Source organism: Arachis hypogaea, chromosome 16 (assembly GCF_003086295.3).
Source record: "Arachis hypogaea cultivar Tifrunner chromosome 16, arahy.Tifrunner.gnm2.J5K5, whole genome shotgun sequence".
NCBI classification, from domain to species: domain Eukaryota; kingdom Viridiplantae; phylum Streptophyta; class Magnoliopsida; order Fabales; family Fabaceae; genus Arachis; species Arachis hypogaea.
Genome location: NC_092051.1, coordinates 82,920,586 through 82,926,585, shown reverse-complemented (window position 1 = coordinate 82,926,585; position 6,000 = coordinate 82,920,586).

Sequence of the window (6,000 nt, the reverse complement as noted above, 5' to 3'; positions counted from 1 at the left end):
ATGGAGATGTGGTGCTGACTAGGTAATTAGACGGTGTGTGCCTCAATCAGAATTCCAGTCCATCTTAGAGGCCTGTCACTCATCTGAGAGTGGAGGACATTTTGGCCCTCAAAGAACAGCTAGAAAAATCTTAGACTGTGGATTCTAGTGGCCTACTCTTTTTAGAGACGCTGCTGAATTTTGTAGATCTTGTTTCCCATGCCAAAAATTTGGTAATATATCCAAGAGGGATGAGATGCCTCAACAAATTATGCTTTTCTGTGAAATTTTTTATGTTTGGGGCATTGACTTCATGGGTCCATTTCCAAATTCTAATGGTTATTTTTATATATTGCTAGCTGTGGATTACGTTTCCAAATGGGTGGAAGCAATTCCTACCCGCACTGATGATGCTAACACTGTTGTTTCCTTTGTGAGAAACCACATTATTTGTCACTTTGGATCACCATGAGCAATCGTGAGCGATCAAGGCACCCATTTTTGTAACAGGAGACTAACAGGATTAATGAAGAAACATGGGATAGTTCATAAGGTTGCAACAGCCTTCCATCCTCAGACTAATGGGCAAGCCAAGGTGTCAAACAGAGAGATAAAGTGTATCTTACAGAAGATAGTCAAACCTCATAGACGAGACTGGAGCACCAGGCTACAAGATGCACTCTGGGCATACAGAACAGCATATAAAACAACCATTGGGATGAGCCCTTTCTACTTAGTTTATGGAAAAGCTTGTCATCTCCCTGTTGAAATAGAGCACAAAGCCTTTTGGGCAGTAAAAGAGTGCAACATGGGAATTGAGAAAGCCGGAGCTGAAAGGAAGTTGCAACTGCGAGAACTGGAAAGTCTTCGCCTAGAAGCTTATGAGAACTCAAGACTATACAAGGAGAAGATGAAGGCTGTACATGATCAGCACATCAAGAGAAAAGAGTTCCAACCTGGGGACTTAGTCCTCCTTTACAAATTTCGACTGAGGCTCATGCCAGGCAAGTTGAGATCAAGATGGGAAGGTCCATACAGAGTAGAGAAGGCCGAACCATACGGAGTTTATCACCTAAGCCATCCTTCAGGCTCTGAACTTATAAAAGTTAATGGACATCATTTAAAGCTGTACCATGGAGAGAGGATGCAGAAGAACAAGGAGCTTGAGATCTTCCTCTTGTAAGATCCCCACAAAGCCAAAGACTAAGCTAGTGGAGCTTTCAACTTACGGACGTTAAAGCAAAGTGCTAGGTGGGAGACAACCCACCATGGTATGATCGTTCTTCTCTTTATTTTTAGTTTTCCTATTCAATAACTCTTCTCCTTATTAGTACATTTCGTGCATCTGCATTTCCATGCTTTTATTTAAAAAAAAAAAATTTCATGCGACGCGACCGCCTCATTGACGTGTCCGCGTCGCAGGAGATGGGAGAAAATATTAAACGAACAGAGAGTCCCGCAAGAGCGTGGCTGGAGGCGTGCTAGTGGCACAAATCGCCCCACGCGACCGCGTCGCTGACGCGTCCACGTCACATGGGAACATTGGCCTCCCACGCGACCGCGTGCCCCAAAATTCGACGTGAAAAGGGTGCACGACCAAAAGTTGTGCTAGAGTGGTGCTGGATTGGTGCTGAACGCACAATCCTTCCCACGCGGCCGCGTGACCGACGCAACCGCATCATATCCTTCTAATGGCCACTCACAGGATCGCATGCCCCACGCGATCGCGTCACCCAATATTTGGCAATTAAAGATTTTGAATAGAGAGTTGTGCGAGTGCGTGGTTGTCCTTGCGCCAGTGGCATAAAACAGGTCACGCGACCGCGTGACCGACGCGACCGCGTCAATTATTATAAGCGCAATTCGCGCGACCGCATGCCCCACGCTGCCCCGTCGCTTGCGCCGCACAGCTTCCCTGATTTGCCAATTATCTTATCTTTCTTTTCCCCAAATCCTATTTTCTCTTTTCCCTCCTTATTTCTCCCTTCCTCCTTCTTCCTTCTTTCTCACTTTCTACACTCTCACTCTCTCTCTCACCCCCATTAACAAGGTTTTTCTTTTTCTTCTTCCCTCCTTACTTTTCTATTTTTCTTCTTATTTTTATATGTTATCTTCTTTTCTTTTCTTTTTTACTTTCATTATTCATATTTTCTTTTTCTTTCTTTTTCCTTTTTACTTGGTGTAAGAAATTTATTTGAGTCATTGTTTCTCATTATATGCTTGTGGATTGTTGTAAAATTGTTTGGTAATTATATACCTTTTTAAAAGGGTTTCTTGCATGTTTACTTTAATATTTTCTATACCCTATTTACCATGCATGCTATGTGTTTGGGAAAAAGCCAATATGGCATTATGCATTTTTCTACGCTATTCTATTCTACTATTAAATGCTTGTTTTTCACAAAACCCCTTTCATATTTTATTCGTTGAAAATAATTGTCAACACAAACGTGATGGTTTGTTACGAGTGATGCTTGATCTATGCTACTCATGCCTTTGCCGGCATGCCAATAAACATATTGCATCTAATTACCCAAACATGCACTTGCTCTATTCCCTTTGATGAAATTTTCTCATGTAGTCATGACCATGTGTTCACTTCATTCATCTTTAATGTGCATTGATTGTCACCCATACCATCTTATTCCTTGCTCTATCCCTTTGAATTTACGTTACTTTCTTCTTTTCCCCTTTCAGGATGGCCACCAAGAAAGGAAAAGAGAAAGTTCCTCCCAAATCATCAGCAAGGAGAGGAACAAAAAGAGCATTAGTGGCAGAATCCTCTTCAACTGCGGTTAAACCCTCAACAAAAAGAACTAAGAGGATTATAAAGGTTGATGATAAAGAAAGAGCCTTCCCAGCAAAGGACACTGCACGATTTCCCAATCGCTACTGTGAGCAGATGTTCCCCATTCTGGCAGAAAGGAGTTACAACAACGAATACCTTCTTCTCCTTCCAAACCATATTGCTACCTTTGTTGAGGCGCAAATTGCACAAAGACAATGGGGTTTCCTACAGAGACAGCCGAGGCAGGTCAATCTTTCTTGGGTAGTCGAGTTCTACTCCAACTTCCACCTGCCAACCCTGCAGTCTGTCTTTGTACGTCAGAAGCAAGTCCCCATTACAGAAGAGGCCATTCAAAGAGCTCTAGGTCTTCCCCCTATTCCAGAAGATTTGTACCCGCCCTAAGGGAATATCGGCTTCAGCACTTACCTTGGAGGCTCGCGTATGGGCACAGATCATGTCCCATTACGTCTTTTCGAGCACTCACGAGTCCTCCTTCATTGCGGACATGGCCGTTCTACTATGGTGCATCCTTACAGACCAACCTCTGAACCTACCAAGACACATCTGGAATGCCATGGGACACGTACAAATTGCGGGCAACTTACCTTTTTCCGCCTTGGTCTCAGATCTTGTCTCCACAGCCAAAGTCTCCTACAAAGCTAGGGACACCAAAGCCATGCTTCTATGGGATGATCAATAAGTCCCTAACGGGAAATACATCAGACCTCCACCAGCCGCCACAAGCCATCCTACTAAACCGGTTGAAGATATTCCTTCTTCAACACCACAAGCACCTAACATAGACCAACTACTCCATTAGATACTCGAAAAGTTGGATGGGCAGGAACATAAAGCTAAGATGAGAGAGCGCCGTAACAAGCGCCGATTCACATACCTCAAGGAGCTGATTATGAGAAAATTCAAGGACTCAGACACCCCGGACTCCACTTCCTTTACCAGCATATGAAGCCATGATGGCCCCGACTGTGGAGATACTGCTACCAGCCCACCTTTATTCCTAACAGATTGCACTGAGGACGGTGCAAAGCCTTAAGTATGGGGAGGTCGGTCAGTACCTGACTTCCGGAGGTAATTTCTCTTCCCTAAACACCAACCAATAAATTAGGATATTTAGTTAGTTTTTCTTTTGTAGAATAGGATAAATTGCATAGTAATAGATTAGTTGCATGCATGTTCTACTTGATTGAAAAGACAATAAGTTTCTTCTAAGACTCTATTTTTTGGAACAAAATTTAACTAATTTTAATTAAAACTTTTATGTTAAATTTGCTTGAAGTTGTATTTGGAATATAATTTTTAAGCTAAAGAACACACAACCTGTGAGATTTGAGCCTTTATGCATGGTTACATTATTTAACCATAATTATTTTATTCTTGTGTGTTTACTTCTCTATAATTGTAATCTATATTTTGTTTCATCCCATATGTATAATGTTTATTATATTTATATGTTTGCATATGATTGAGGCCATTGATTGTTTAGCTCACTTATCCAAATTAAGCCTACCCTTTCAATTACCTTTGTTAGCCACTTTGAGCCTTTAAATCCCATTTGTTCTATATTTTACCACATTTCTAGCCTTAAGCGGAAAAACAATTATATATCCCAAACTGGATCTTTGGTTAGCTTAAGATAGAATTGTGTGTGCTAATTAAGCATGGGAAATCGTGGGAACAAAAGATAATAAGAGAATGTGTCATGATAATATAATGGGAATTTGGATACCTACTCATGTGAAACTATAAGAATTAAATATCTATGTGCATTGATAAGCTATGTTTATTTTTATGTTTATGTTAAAAAAAAACCAAAAATATTCAATAAATAAATAAGGGGACAAAATTACCCCAATGTTAAGTTAAGAATTCAAAGATCAATGTATGTATGATAAAATTAAAATAAAAAGTTGATACATGAGTATGGAATGTGAAAGGGAAATTCTGGGTAGCTAGGTATGAATTCTAAAGTTGTATAGAATAGGTTATGTTAAAGCTTGGGTTAATTAAAGATTCAGTTTATAAGCTTACTTAGCCACATATGTATCCTTACCCTTACCTTGGCTCCATTACAACCTTGAAAAGACCTCATGATGTTTGCATTGGTATATTAAATGTTGTTGATTGATTAGGAGAAGAACAAAAATTATAGAGTATGATTAGGGAAGGATAGAGTGATTGCCCTTGATGACAAGTCATCTTAGCCTAGTTTCACTAGTCTTTTTCTTTTGTTTTCAAATAATTTTATGCACTTTCTTGATGCATAAGTAAGCCAATTGGGTGGAATTTCATGTTTCCTTTGATTCAATCAACCATGGATGAATTGATACAATATCATGAGATTTTGTGCTATAATTGTCATATATTATGAAAGAAACACAATCTCATGATTTGGGGCATAGCTTTGATTGTTTTGATTGATTGATGATAGGTGAAAAGAGTTTTGAAGAAGGTTGAAGAAAGAAGGAATGGCTAGGAGCAAGAGAGAACAAAAAGTTTGAGTCAAAGTTTGCCTCAAACTTTAGCTCAAACTTTTGGAAGAGTTGAAAACACCCTAGAGGAAAAAAAGCTTGAGCCAAAGTTTGCCTCAAACTTTAGCTCAAACTTTTGGAAGAATTGAAAACACCCTGGAGGAAAAAGCTTGAGCCAACGTTTGCCTCAAACCTTTTGGCAAACGTTGGCATCACAAAAACAACACCCTGGAGGAGAAAAGCTTGCACCAACGTTTGCCTCAAGCTTTTTGGCAAACGTTGGCGCCACACATGTACACAAGGGGATCCACGTTTGAGCAAAAGTTTGACCTCAAACTTTAGCTCAAACATGGATATCAGCAAAATGAGGGCAGCTGGTATAAAAAGTTTGAGTAAAAGTTTGCTTCAAACTTTTACTCAAGCTTTTGTGATTCTTGGCCCGGTTCACAATGGGTTTCTCTCCAACTCCAAGAGCAATCAACAGAGGCTTTTATCAACCCAATTCCATCAAGAGCAAAGGCCCAATTCAAGGCTTGAAGACCATTTGAAGAAAGTGTATAAATAGCTTAGGATTTAAGTTTTCGGAGAGCTTTTCCTTTTACTTTTGCTGAGTTATTTTTGGAGAGCTTTTGGTTTTGAGTTGTTTGGAGTTTCTGAGTTTCGGAGTAGGAGAATTGAATTCTCTTCCTCTTAGTTTTCTTGTTTTCAATTTCAATTACATTTGTCTTGGATCTTGGGTTGGAG